The sequence below is a fragment of the Leucopleurus acutus genome (genome assembly GCF_964270905.1).
Source record: "Leucopleurus acutus genome assembly, chromosome: 18".
NCBI lineage: Eukaryota > Metazoa > Chordata > Mammalia > Artiodactyla > Delphinidae > Leucopleurus > Leucopleurus acutus.
Window position 1 is genome coordinate 36,227,000 of NC_139160.1, and position 15,869 is coordinate 36,242,868.

At 35.7% G+C, this 15,869-nt stretch overlaps 1 pseudogene across 1 annotated transcript; it reads right to left on the minus strand.

Moving 5' to 3' along the window:
• Positions 1 to 4,170: 4,170 nt before the first annotated feature.
• LOC309974603 (NACHT, LRR and PYD domains-containing protein 12-like) lies at positions 4,171 to 5,873 on the minus strand (annotated as a pseudogene). The gene is made up of 3 exons: positions 5,852 to 5,873; positions 4,936 to 5,221; positions 4,171 to 4,597 (listed from the first exon to the last, which is right to left on the minus strand). The product of its transcript is annotated as an NACHT, LRR and PYD domains-containing protein 12-like (transcript).
• Positions 5,874 to 15,869: the final 9,996 nt, after the last annotated feature.

The window sequence follows — 15,869 nt, forward strand, 5'->3', positions numbered from 1 at the left end:
TACATGACCCTAACCCATCTACAGAAATTTAAAGCACAAAGAATGGACTTTAATGTGTGTATTTTTTTTTTTTATTAAGGAAGCCAGAGGATTCCAGAATGGAATAAAGAATGTGACCAAAAAGTAAAACCTAACTGCCTCATAAATGTATGAAACAATCTCACCAAATAGGGTGAGATAAAAAGGAGCCAATTTAATTAACTTTGGAATTGAGTGGAATATAAAAAAAAACAAAAGCAAAGGGAACTCCACACCAGTACTGCAGTCTGGTTGAGAAAGGTGTTTTCCATGGGGATATGAATTAACCATTCTGAAATAACTATACATCATACTAGATTTACACAACTAAGTAAATTCATGGTGGAAGGTGGAAGCTAGATTTTCTCACTGTTGGAGTGGATGGTTACAGATAAGTCAGTGAAAGGGCAAGAGAAGGACTAGGAAGTATTCACTTCCCTACATCTAGTGTTGCTTGGTAGCTTAGAGAAAATTAACAGCTAACATGATTTCCATTTTTGTGGTTTTATTCACCTGATTATCAAATGTGCATGAACAAATTCTTGCATTATAAATAAATTTTTTAACAGAAAACTGTATTCATTTGCAGTAAATCCCCCACCCCACCCTCGTTTCCCAGTTGGTGCTTATTGTAGGGTTGTCATCTCCTTCCTGGGAAGGGCCATGGACCTTTGCTTTTCTTTCTCATTCATAGCTCCCATCCCCTTTCTTAGAGCAGGAGGAGGAGAAATAAGATTGACACACAGGCAATTCTTAATCTACTTGAAATCCTGTAAGAAGCTTGATGCACTCTAGATGTGGCAGATGTTTAAGAATGACTTTGCCCTGTGGATATTTTTGTGGGTTCTTCAGAGTCTGACACCTCCAGGTCCTTCTGATTGTGTGGGCCGTGCCTCTGCTTCCTCTGCAGCTCATTCCTCAGTAACTCTCTTACTGCTGGGGTTCTTTACCATGTCAGACTTCCCTCTTGGGCAGACTGTGTTCTAAAATGAGGTCAGGCTGACACTACTGCAAGAACTCACTGGGATTCATGCACTTATTAATCACTCCCAGAAGGAAGAACAGTTATTTGGCAGATGCAGCTTTTACCCTGCTACCCTACAGGTAATTTGATCTTTCCCAAGCATGGGTCAGGAAATAGTCCTTCTTGTCCTTCAATTTCCAGAGCACATAGCACATGCTCCAAATTGCTCTGTTAAAGCCTATTCATTATAGTTGAATTAGAAATTGCATTCTTTCATCCCTATCTCCTGTTCTTATTCTGGAGAAAGCCACAAAGACTTCTTTTCAAATTAAATCCTCTTTAGCAATTCCCCTCCTTTAAAAAATTTTTCATTTTCTGTCTCGAGAATTCTTGGTTCTTATTGTGTTTATGCTTCAGCTGAAACTGAGGTACAAAGAGTTCCATTCTAATATCCTGTTATAGTGATCCACTTCTGCAGTGGAATTGTTGGCATTTTAATCTCTTTTTATGTAAATCTCTCATTGCTAGAGAGAAAAGAAAGTAAAATACAGACTTATAATTCAATTATTTTTTTCATTTGCTATTTTTCTAATTCCATTCATTACAGATAAATCTTACTTTAATGTCAGTTAAATTAGAAACTATGAACTCCCATTTGTAACTGATACACAAAATTGTGAAAGGCTCCACTTAAAGACTTAAGCATTCTTTATTGAATGTTTATATGATCTATACAATACATTATAGATAGTGCAACTACAGAGTGGAAAAAAATACAAAATCCCATAACATTTCTTAAAGGTACTGTAGTAGATTGAATGTCTACATCCTAACCCCAAGAACATCTAAATAATATTATTCAGAAAAAAGCGTACTTTGCAGATGTAATTAGATTAAGATCTTGAGGTGAGATTATTCTCCTAAATTCAATGATAAGAATCCTTATAAAGAAGCACACGAAAGTGAGATAGGAAAAAAGAAAAGAAGGTCACGTTAAAGATGGAGGCAGAATTGGAGTGATGCATCACGAGACCAGAAACTGGAAAAGGAATGCTAAAACCTGATTTTGGACTTCTAGTCTGCAGAATTGTGAGAGAATATATTTCTGACATGTTAAACAACCCCATTTGTGGTAATTTGTTACAGCAGTTTCAGGAAATTAATATAGGAAATCAGTTAGGTTACATTAAAATACTCAAAAAATAACAAAAGTATGGCACAAACATCCTTAATTTTATTTATCATTCATTTAACAATACAGGAAAGGTGATCAAGGGCAGCAAGTAGCTCTTCTCAACAGACTCAGATCCTCCTATATTTGTCTCCTTTATTCATAAGCTTTGCTATAGTTTGCATTCTTTCAGGAGAGGGGAAAAGAGAGGGTGAAGGAGTCAAATACACTCTGTTAAAAATACATCATTTCTGTTCCCATTCTATAAGAGATGACGTAGTCACAATGTCACATCTCAGTGCAAGAGAGGCTAAGAAATGTTCTCTATCTTGTGCTTGGCTATAATGCTATAACTATGGATGAAGGAGGAAATGTTTTGATGAAATGCTAGCATAATTTGCCAGACTTAGTGTTGTCAAAATTAGAATTTGCCAAAATTGAAGTCAAGTTAATATTTTCAAATCATTACTATCATCTACAAAATTGTAAGTGTACATACAAATATACAGCTTTATTTGTACTTCATATGGTAGTATGTAATTTTCAGAATGTGCACAAGGTACATTGCCTACATCATTTTTCTAAGACAAAATAATTTTAATTTTACAAGAAATGATTCACACATTTTACTTAGATTTAGAAAAGCACAAATCCAATTAGCAAATTTTCTAATCTAAAGGTGCTATAAGTGTTGAATAGTTGGCCATTTCTTGAACCAAATTGCTTCTTAGAACCAATCATTAGTCAGTGTATTATAAGGAAATTGAACACTCAGAATATGTCACCACACTTTTATTAAAACCTTTGAAAGGACAAAATTATACATGCACTTTAAATAACTTTAAAATGTATCAGATGAAGACAAGGGAAAAATATAAATTAAATATGGAAAAATCTCTTGTACTGTCAGTAACAAGAAAATCTACTTCCCTTGTGAAGAAATAAACAAAAACAAAAAACAGTGACTTCTGTCACACAAATGGTAAATACAACACTCACTTTTCACCTTCGTAGCTAATTAAATTTCTTTGCATTTTGAAGATTCTGTTCAGTTTCTTCTAAAAAAATATACACTCAGTTTTAATAACCTAATAAATGTCTTACTCAAATAGCTAATTTACATATTTCAATATCAACATGCTTTATTTATTTAATGTGAGTAATCATGGAACATTTATTGATATCCACAGGAATGATGTCTTCAGAATCTGAGTTACTTCCTTTTCAACATTTCATAAGTTACAAGGTCACTAAATTTTTTATCTCTACAAATTTCTTCCACTTACCAGTAAATTTTGGTCTTTCTAGATATCTTCACTATGGATTCAGCATGGCACGCTCATGGCATTCTTGTGAAGTTTCCCAACAATCATTAGTTTGTCTGAAGTTTCCTAGCTCAAATCCCTGATAGTAAAATCCTGGTTGATTTAATTCATGTTTTCATCCAAAGCATGGTATAAGTTATTGGCTGGCCCATAGTTGGCTAACAATGGCAGGTGTCCAACCATGGTCCAGTTGGCTCCAGCCAGGGGACAGAATCATAGTGAAAAACAAAATTGCGAGGTTTATTATTGAGGCTGTTGCCATAACAAGCATTCTGAGGTTCACCAGTGTTCCAGACTCTCTAGTATCTTTATTGCACCATTAATCTTTGAGAATAGCGTTTTTCAACTTCAACACAATTGACATGTATGCCAAATACTTTGTTGTAGGAGTTGCCTTGTGCATTTTAAGATATTTGCAGGATTCCTGGCCTCTACCCACTAGATGCCAGTAGGTTCCCCCACCCCAATGTCTTCTGTCATTGCCAAGTGTCCCCTGGTGGAGCAAAATCACTCTCAGTTGTGAGCTTCTGCTCTAGAGTCATCTGGGACAATTCTCTAAATTCTCTCCATGGCACCAACATTCTTCAGACTAAAACTCCAAGCTCAGTCACATGATGATTACATAAACCCCAAGCAGAAAGGATTTATTCTGCATATAAATTTGTCTCTTGAGGAAATAAAAGGCCTTATCATTATGTTGATTGGCAGGTCCTGGGATGATCTTCCTGCCTCCTTACTGCAAGAGAAGAAGCAGTAGATAGAACCATTCGGCAGCCAACGTCTAAGTAAGGTTTTGTTAGGTGAAGTGCTGCCAGTCTTCCGTGGCTTGTTCCAAATAACCAGAGGACTTGAAGTTTGCAGCTGGGATGACTCAGGATCTATCATAGCAGCCTGATACCTGTGTTTCCCAGCACGTTGTTAGTCAGATAAACTCTTATTGTCTGGGTAACCCCCAGGCTAGAAGAGAAACGTCAAATCTCTGCTTATGAGCCCACAGCTATCCAGCCATAGTTTCTGGAGTCCACAGGTGGGGTGTCACAGGCCCTCACACAGCAAACATATGCCCCAGTTTCCCAGGTCATTCAAACTCAGATCCAACTCCCAGAGTTGGTGGTTGGCCTAGGGCACAGCAGAGAGACACTCAAAGGCTGTAGAACTGAGCCATCAAATGCCTAACCAGAGGGTCTGGAGTTTACTTGGATGCCTGAAACCCTCATACAGCAGCGGCACTTAGGTTCCCCGCTCATTCAAGCTTAGATCCAACTCTGCCAGGCTCTGATTCACACTGAGGGTGGGAGTCAGGTCTTCACAGGCAGCAGCAGTGACTTGGCAAATCTTCAACTGCAAGATCCTCAGCCAATGACTGGGTGCCTCAAGCTTAACAGAAAAGCCTCAGATCCAAATCCTCCAGTGCACTTGGTGCTGAGCAAGGAGGTAGTGTCCTGTCAAGCCACAACCTCCAGAGGACACTTCCTCAACTGAATCATCTGCATCCTGCATTTGGGACGCTGGAGCCCCTCACAGAGCAGTTCCATGCCTGACAACCCCAAGTCATTGCTCCTTAGGTCCATCCTTATTAAATTCTTATTGGATATCAGAGCTGCTGTGAGGTCCTGATATGCAGGGCTAGAAACTCAGCACCTCTTCAACCTCAATTCTGCAGTTTGTATTTGGGGTGTCTGAGTCTTTGACAGAGCAGCTTCACCCCCCAGCTTCTCAGGGCATTGCAATACAAAAGCAGCTCTATCAGATTTAGATTAGAGCTTAGAGCATCAGCAAGCTGTTCATTGTAGATGTCTGACAAAACATTCCTCTCGGCTGACTATGCCAATAGCATCTGGACCCTGAAGTCCATCTCACCCATCTTCTTCACCCACACTGCAGGCAGCCCTGTAGCAGTGCAAATTTAGAGAAATTTATAGAGATACTATAACTAGCGCTGTCAGTGTAGAATGTATGGTTAGGAATTCTGCCTATGAATGTGTTTCTATCTGTGCTTGAAGATGGAAGTGATTATATTGCTTATTGCCTATGAGAAATAACAATTATAGATAATATTTATTTTAATTGGAGCTGGGGTGATTTAAAATATAATAGTATCAAAGTCTTAACATTTATAGAAAACTAAACGGATATTGCCAATATTAAGAGAGGCAGAAAAGCGATGTGAAAGGACACCAAAATGTTTTCCCTTTCCAGCTATAGGAAAAATTAGATACTTCAAATTTTACTCTGTATAAAATAAGTAAGAGTAGTCTAATTGATGATGTGTTAACAAACATTTCCCAAACCTCCATGCCTTGAAGCAACAAGAATTTATTTCTTTTCTACATTTTAAATTTGTTCTGGGATCCAAGCTAGTTAGTGTCATACCATGTGGGATATCACTGGCCATGGTGAAAAGAAGAAGATGGACTTTTACAGTAGTACCCAACCCCTGCACCATTAATAAGTATTGGCCAAGAAATAAAACTTTGCTGCTATATGCCACTGAGATTTTGAGGCTGATTATCATCACAGAATAACTCTCTCCTGATTGAAACAGATATTTGTACCTGAAGCAGGTTGTCCATGGACATGGTTCATTAGTTTGCACAGAAGATATGAATATTGGAATCTGGAAAATAATGATAAATGTTATACAGTAGCAGAAAAAAGTAAAACTATCCCTAGCAATATACTAAAATATCACATATCTCATGAAATTTTAACTCTGGGACAAGAAGTCTGAAAACACTATTAATAGAACACATTTGTTGTTGTTTGTTGTATTTGATAAGGTACTGCCAGAAAAAAAAGAGCTCAGGAAAAACAAAACAAAACAAAAAAAACAACAGAAATGCCAGCTTATCAGAATTAAGAACAAGAATTAAGAATAGACAGACAAGATAATTGAAGTCCTGTAGGTTCATAAGAAGAAATTATTTTTTACCTTACCCTCTCATTATTCCAGAAAGAAAGAAGAAACAAAAGAAGATTTGAGCTATAAATATTTATTAAAATTTAGCAATATGAAAAAAATATTAGTATTTTATTACCCATGCTTAAAACCTGAATGGATTAAGATGCCTCAGTACAAGCATGACCCTACTATTGTGTAGGATCTAGTACTTTTAACTGCATAAGTTGACTCAGAGGATTGAGGCTAGTGGTAAAATCCCCAAATCAAAGACATTTAAGCTCAGGGTACCTATATTTGGGTCTATTGTAGAGGCAGCAAGAAGTAAAGCAATATAGCAAATTTGAGAATTATCTCAAAGAACTTTCTTCTTTTAGCTATTTTCATATATAGATAACTGAGATTAAATATGTAAAATTCCTAAAAACTTAATAAATACTCTAAGGCACAAAATAATTCTTGGACTTCTAACTACTTAAAGGCAGAACGTTGTCTGAGACATGCTTTGCTCTCAAAAGATTGACATTGCCCAATGCTTATTTCACAGAAGCCAAAGTGGCTAAAGGCAGAGGAGAATCTCTCAGAGGGGCCCAGGAAGAATGGCATTCAGGGCCATTTTCAGGGAGCAGGAACAGTCTAATTAAGGAATGTTGTCCAGTCCTGAGGTGGAAACCATGACAGTGTTGGTTCAGAGGGATTTAAGGATTAATATAGACCAGGGACCAATGCAAATTTCCATTTGTTTCTTTTTCCAGATTGGAGATCTAGTAGTTCTGCAGAACACAATCCACCTCTCTATGTTGCATTTGTGGTGAGAAGATAATTTGTCCTGTTAGTATGTAAGTTCCTGGATCAAGAAAAGTCACAAGTGAAGCTGATGTGGATGCAACTGTTCTAATAGAGACTAAGTCTCATAACCCAGAGGTACTAAATTTTGAGCTGTCTCATGAATGGAAGATGTTATAAACTGCCTCCTTGGCGAAGATATTTAGTATGTTTTATACATAGAAAGAAAAGAGAACCAAACATGTGATTTATGGTAAAGTCTTTTAATGCTCTTCTATATCTGGTTTAACTTCTCTTTAGGTATATGGGAGGCTTGCAATTACACAATTGCACAAATGACAGGGCCATGTGATTCTAACTATGATTTATTGGTAGAAGTAGCATGAAAACCAGCATTTAATTGCTGTGCAAGAACCTTGGGCACTCTGTCCTTATGAATTAGCACACCAAGATGTTTCACATGGAAAAATAAAGCCTAGTTATGTTAAGATCACACTAGGATATTCTGTTTTCTAAGTATAATGTAAGCCACCCTGACTGATATACTATCTCAGCACAAAACACATAGATCTTAGAAATATAACAAACATACATTAAAGTATACTAATGAGATCATAAGAAAATAAGGGAATAAGCAAAACCCCAAAATAATTTAGTAAAGCTGAGAACAGAATGGAAAGTAAACATGGGTCCTGAGGCCAGGTTCTTCCTGTGCCTTGGGGTAGAATAGTTTTATGCAGTGAAGCTGATTTTTAAGACTTGAATGTTTAGAAAGTAGTAAAAGTGATGCTGAGTCCTCTGCATTAAGTTGGGACTGCAGAGATTATAGCTTCAGTAAAATGTAGGCTTACAAAAAGCATTTCACCTGTAAATGAAAAACAAAAAATAAGGAAATGTAATTGCTTGGCCTGGTATTAAGTGGAAAAATATTAATAAAATGAATTATTCAGAAAATTGTTGACATAAATCTTCACTCAAATGAGTCCTATGACTGAAATAATAAACCCTACATGATCTTGGAAATTCCAAGCATAAAATTTAAATCTCATTGAACTCTGTTAAGTAGAAGACCCTAGTTCCAATAAAAATAAAATTTGTTTTAGAAAAAAGCAAAACTCTCAATATTCTCTCCAAAAATGTCTTCCTCTTATGGATTGTGACAGAAAGTACTATTAATGCTGGAATTATCCAATATAAAATATAAAATGACAATGGATAGATATTTTAAATTGAAGGAGTTTTAAAACTGGATAAGAAAAAATGATCTAAATGTAAAACAAACAGGAAATATAATTAAATAGAAACTTTAGGAAAAAAAATATAACGACTAAAATAATATATCCAATGGATGTGTTGGTAACATAATAGAACAGACCCAGCTGAAGGTGAAATTAGTAAAATGGAAAATATTAGTCAAGAAACAGAATGCAACAAAGATATAAAAGTACATGAACAACATGTTGATAGATATATTGAATAGAGTTAACAATAATGAATAGTTCTGACATACTTCTAATTAGACATACATAAAAAATAATGAAAATGGGAAAATATATTAAATGTATACTGGATAATAATTTTTTGGAAGTGAGTAAAATGACAAATTACCAGATATTGAAATCCTAGTGCATACTGAGCAAGATAAATTAATAAAAATCCAGAACTATGTAGTTATCATGATTTAAAGTGTTCAGCAACTATAGAAAAATAAATCAGTGGGACACAAAATAGAATTTAGAAACAGAGTTACACATAAATAAATAGTTGATGTATGAGAGAAGTTGCATTATATACCAGGGAGGAAAGGATGGACAACTCAAAAAAGAATACTGAAATAATTGGTCATTCATTTGGAAAGAATAGTTGCCCTAACTCACAATAAAAAGAAAAGTAAATTTCAGACAGATTAAAAATAATATGTAAAAGAAACTATTTAAAAGGCAATATGAAAGAATGTCTTCATAAAATTTGAAAGGGAAAAGATTTCTTCAACAGGAAGGAAAAAACTTCCAAAAGTGAAAAACGTTTTATTTAATAAACTTGACTGCTGTAAGATAAAGAATATCTGTATACTCCAGTACCAAGCAAATTAATTAAATTAAATTAAAAATTAAAACTACAAACTGATATATTTGAACCCTAAATAATGTAAAAAAGTGTATTAGTTTATATAAAAATCACCTAGGAATTATGCTAAATCTCATTATTTATTAGAGAAATTCCATCAATTTAGGGCAATAGTTTTTGTTTTATTTTTTTAATGTGTTTTTTTTTTTTTTTTTTTTTTTTTTTGGCGGTACGCGGGCCTCTCACCGCTGCGGCCCCTCCCGCCGCGGAGCACAGGCTCTGGACGCGCAGGCCCAGCAGCCACGGCCCATGGGCCCAGCCGCTCCGCGGCACGCGGTATCCTCCCGGACCGGGGCACGAAACCATGCCCCCCGCATCGGCAGGTGGACTCCCAACCACCGCGCCACCAGGGAAGCCCTAGGGCAATAGTTTTAGTACAAAAGGTGAGCAAACTTTGCATCTCACTATATTTTACACTGAAAAAATTGTGCAAAGAATTCTATAATCTTTTGGGGGAAATTGTAAATTGACAAAACCTTTCTGGGAAATATGTTGTAGTTATAGATATGAGTATGTAGGTGCCTGCACTAATAACTTTGTATTTCCATGACAAGATGTATATCCTTAGAAAATTCTTCTATATGTAACATTAAAATAGCTATACACTTATTCAGAGAAGCAATTATTTTTTAATTAATTTTATTGGAGTACAGTTGTTTTACAATGTTGTGTAGCTTCTACTGCACAGCAAAATGAATCAGCCATACATATACATATATCCCCTCACTTCTGGGTTTCCCTCCCATTTAGGGCACCACAGAGCATTAAGTAGAGTTCCCTGTGTAATACTCTATGTTCCCATCAGTTGTATATTTTATACATAGTATCAATACTGTATATGTGTCAATCTCAATCTCCCAATTCCTCCCACCTCACCCCTTTCCCCCTTGGTATCCATACATTTGTTCATTATATCTGTGTCTCTATTTCTGCTTTGCAAATAAGGTCAAATATAAAATTTTTCTAGATTCCACATATATGCATTAATATATATTTGTTTTTCTCTTTCTGACTTACTTCACTTTGTATGACACTCTCTAGGTCCATCCATGTGTATATAAATGACCCAATTTCTTTCATTTTTATGGCTGAGTAATATTCCCTTGTATATATGTACCACATCTTCCTTATCTATTCCTCTGTTGATGGACATTTAAGTGGATTTCATGTCCTGGCTATTGTAAATAGTGCTGCTGTGAACATTGGGGTGCATGTATCATTTTGAATTATGGTTTTCTCTTGGTATATGCCCAGAAGTGGGATTGCTGGGTCGTATGGTAGTTCTATTTTTTGTTTTTTAAGGAACCTCCATACTGTTTTCCATAGTGGCTGTATCAATTTACATTCCCACCAACAGTGCATGAGGGTTCCCTTTTCACCGTACTCTCTCTAGCATTTATCATTTGTAGATTTTTTAAATGATGGACATTCTGACTGGTGTGAGGTGATATCTCTTTGTAATTTTGATTTTCATTTCTCTAATAATTAGTTATGTTGAACAGCTTTTCATCTGTGTGTTGGCCATCTGTATGTCTTCTTTGGAGAAATGTCTATTTATAGGTCTTCTGCCCATGTTAGGATTGGGTTGTTTGCTTTTCTGATATGAGCTGCATGAGCTTCTTGTATATTTTGGAGATTAATCCTGTGTCAGTTGCTTCATTTGCAAATATTTTCTTCTATTCTGAGGGTTGTCTTTTCATCTTGTTTATGGTTTCCTTTGCTGTGCAAAAGCTTTTATGTTTAATTAGGTCCCATTTGTTTATTTTTGTTTTTATTTTCATTACTCTAGGAGGTGGGTCAAAAAATGTCTTGCTATAATTTACACCATAGAGTGTTCTGCCTATGTCTTCCTCTCAAATTTTATAAGTGTCTGACCTTACATTTAGGTTTTTAATCCATTTTGATTTTATTTTTGTGTATGGTATTAAGGAGTGTTCTAATTTCATTCACTTACATGTAGCTGTCCAGTTTTCCCAGCACCACTTGAAGAAGCTGTCTTTTCTCCATTGTACACTTTTGCCTCCTTTGTCATATATTAGGTGACCATAGTTGTATGGGTTTACCTCTGGACTTTCTATCCTGTTCCATTGATCTATATTTCTGTTTTTGTGCCAGTACCATACTTTGTAGATTACTGTAACTTTGTAGCATTGTCTGAAATCAGGTAGCCTGATTCATCCACCTCCATTTTTCTTTCTCAAGATTGCTTTGGCTATTCAGGGTCTCTTGTGTTACCATACAAATAGTAAAATTTTTTGTTCTAGTTCTGAGAAAAATGCCATTGGTAATTTGATAGGGATTGCATTGAATCTGTAGATCGCTTTGGGTAGTATTGTCATTTTCATAATATTGATTTTTCCAATCCAAGAACATGGTATACCTCTACATCTTTGATTTCTTTCATCAGTATCTTATAGTTTTCTGCATACAGGTCTTTTGCCTCCTTAGATAGGTTTATTCCTAGGTATTTTATTCTTTATTTTATTGCAGTGGTGAGTGAGATTGTTTCCTTAATTTCTCTTTCTGATCTTTCATTGCTAGTGTATAGGAATGCAAGAGATTTCTGTGTATTAATTTTGTATCCTGCAGCTTTGCTAAATTCATTGATTAGCTCTAGTAGTTTTCTGGTGGCATCTTTAGGATTTTCTATGTATAGTATCATGTCATCTGCAAACAGTGACAGCTTTATTTCTTCTTTTCCAATTTGTATCCCTTTTATTTATTTTTCTTCCCTGATTGCTGTGGCTAGGGCTTCCAAAACTATGTTGAATAATAGTGGCGAGAGTGGAAACCCTTGTCTTTTCCTGATCTTAGAGGAAACGCTTTCAGTTTTTCACCATTGAGAATAACCCTAAGTAATGTAAAAAAGTGTATTAGTTTATATAAAAATCACCTAGGAATTATGCTAAACCTCATTATTTATTAGAGAAATTCTGTCAATTTAGGGCAATATTTTTAGTACAAAAGTTGAGCAAACTTTGCATCTCACAATATTGTGCATTGAAAAGTTGTGCAAAGAATTCTGTAATCATCTGAGGGGAATTGTAAATTGTCAAAATCTTTCTGGAAAATATGTTGCAGTTATAGATATGAGTAGATAGGCGCCTGCACTAATGACTTTATATTTCCATTGCAAGGTGTATATCCTTGGGGAATTCTTCTATATGTAATATTGAAACAGTTATAATATTATTCAGAGGAGCAATGTTTGTAATGCTACAAAGAGAGATATAATCTGAATGTCATCAATAGGGAATGGCATATGGATCATGGTAAAACATATAAAGGGATTCTATCAAATAGAGAAAAAGAAAGGAAGTGCTGCTATAAAGATAAGCATGGATTAGATGCAAACATATAATATTTAGAAAAAAGTTACAAAATGCTACATCTAGTAAGATATTAATAATATATAATATGCATATTTCTATTATTCAAAAATTTAAATGTAACAATATATTATTTGTCAATCCATAAAAATTGAGGAAAGTGATATTACAAAACAAGTGAAAGTGGCTACCTGTCCAATGCAGATCAATTCATACAAGTAGGGAAGGCATAGAGAAGAAATAATATATATACATATATATATATGTATATATAACTTAATTTGTATATTTAAGAACTGACAGAATATGACACAAGGTAAAAAATTCAAATTGTTGTGATGAAAAGTAGATTTTGCAAGTTTCAAAACAGGTAATGTGAGATACTTAGAAGAGAAGATTTTTTTACTCAATAAGAAGGCTTCATGGTGAATTTGAAATGTGGACAGATCTCTAAAGATATGAGGGGTTTGGACAGAATCACATACTAAACAGGCAATTTTAAGTAAATTATTTAATTCTTCTTGACCTCAACTCTCTGATTTGTGAAATAATTAGATTATACCAAAGCATCTCTATGCCCTAACCCTCTCCAACATTCTAGAGTTCACCAGTTTTATAGAGGTCTTTAATTTCTGGGGTGGGAAGGGGAGTTTGATTAGGGGGGTGTAATACAGCAGGAGAAATATTTTTCAAGATTTTGTAATGTACCTCCAACGAAACAATCACTACATTTACAAAATTGGCAGGCAAGATTTTAAGAAACCTTTTAGTCACAGTTCTACATTACATAATTCATTTTCATTTTCAAGAAAATACAGTAGTTTTGCTTTGTGTTGCCTACCAAAACAAGAAAAAGACTTTCTTCAATTAAGGTAAATAATTATTTGAATGCCTAAACCTGTCAAATTCAATTTTTTGCATTTTTTACTTTATATCTTAACTTCTTATCTCAATGAAGTTATTCCCATTAACTTTCTCTCTCTCTCTCTCTCTCTCTCTATATATATATATATATATATATATACTTATATACATATACATATCTACACACACACACAATAAAAACCTGCAAATAACCTTAAAGTGGGCACTCAATATCCATAGCTCTGCATCTGCAGATTCAGCCAACTTTAGATTGCACAGTACTATAGCAGGTATCTACTGAAGAAATTCCATGTATATATGGACTTGTCTAAGTTGAAACCCGTGTTGTTCAAGGGTCAACTGTGTATATATACCACATAAAGTTAGCACTATACAAAAATACATCTATATCTGTGTTTTGTGAAAATTCTGTTTGGGAAGCTTATCAAGAAGATGTAACTTTGATTTGACCTGTGAGCTGTACCCACTATTCAAAATCTGCTCATGCCCTTCCCTGTCCTTGGAATGTGCACTCTTCTTGCCTTCCTGAAGTTAGAAGCTACCCAAGGACACAGCACTGAGACAGTAATATGATGGACTGTGTATGTGAATGAACCCAGTTAAAGCCTCTGTTTAACTTTTAAGTTTTAGTGGGTAGTTTTGGATGTCCACTCATTTTAAGACTTCCAGAGACAAGCTTCATAAGCAAGTTCCCTTGATCATTAAATCTGCCACTTATCAATCTGGCATGGTCTACATTTTTCTTTGGTTTCTCCCTGCCCTCCTTGGGAGAGGATTATAATCCTCAGATTATACCCAGGAAGCCCCCGAGGGAAGCTCCTGAGGAGGTAGCCACCCAACAACTGGTGAGCCTGTCAGAGAATGAAGAAATAGGCTTTGGGAAAGAGGTGTCTGAGGTGGAAATCCTGCTTGGCCCATATGTCAGACACTTGTGGCCTGTCCCATTAGTACAGAGATGCCCTGAAAATGCTGGCTGCTTTAATGTGTTTGTTTGAGGAACCTTGCACTGTGTACTGTGGCCAAGAAGGAAAATAAATGGCCACCGTGGTGAGCTAGCCATTGGTGAGCAATTCAACTGGACACCAACGCTCAAGCAGAGGCTGAGATTCAAGTTAGAAAGTTGGAAGAAGAGCTGAGGTTAGAACGTGTGTTTTTCCACTACTCTGCTTGCTTCAGGGCTGGCAGACAAGGTGGGAGAGCAGGATAAGAAGTTAGAGACCTTGGCATGCCATTTTGCAAAGCTAGGAGGGCACAAGATGCCAAAGACTATGATTCAGGTGTTTGTGACGAATTGTGATTAGAAGGTGAGAGGTAAAATCTCTGGAAGAATTGTGATTAGAAGGTGAGAGGTAAAATCTCTGAAAGAGTGATGGGAATGGAGAGGAGGATGTGATGGTAACTGATGAGAAAACTGACAAAATGCCCCAGGCCCAGTGGCCACTAATACAAAGAATAAATTTAAGTAGCATTTAAAGAGAAACATTTATGAGAAAACTTACATTTTTCTCTGTGCCTTGAAGTTTGTAAATCTTATCATATTTTTGAAATTTAAATACTCCAGGAATTAACAAAAACATTGCCTACAGAAACTAAAGGGAAAAAAAGGGGGGTGAGAAACGTAGCCTTTTAAAATACAGACTGCTGTAGCAGTTCCCTTATCTAAATTGATTTGTAAGAGAGCTAAGAGTTTTTGTTTGTTTGTTTTTACAAAACTTCTAGAAATAATAAGGATGAAAGAAAATGACTGTATATGAAAAGTAGAATGTGTGTTTTCAGTAATAAAAGTAGGTGAAACAGGAGAGAAGGGGACAGGGCACAAGCTTTAAAAGAATGGTGCAGCCACAGGACATGACAAAGACTGGTTAGAACCAACTGGGGCCAAGATGGCAGAAGATTCGACATCCACTACACCTTGAGCCTCATTATATGCTCATTGTAATGCATTAGCTAAGTGACATACCCACCAGCATCATGACAGTTCTGTGACCAACCATAAAAGGTCAAAAAGTGGGCAGTGGCCAAATTCCTGGAAATCCCCACCCCTTCCCTGAAATAATTGGAATAATCTCCCCACTCATTAGCCTATGAAATTACCCAGCCAATAAAAACTAACCACACCATATTTTGAGGCTCTCTCGCCTTCTGAGATGGCTCATACTCTGTCTGTAGGGTGTGTTTCTCTCTAAATAAATCCACGTCTTACCTATCACTTTGTGTCTCACTGAATACTTTTGAAAGGAGCCATCAAGAACCACAAATTCACCGTGAACATAGGTATGAGGAATGGAGATGCATTTGGGGTAAAGAAAATAGATTTTTAATAATAAAAGTTATAAAACACATGTTTTATTTTTGGTAAAATAAA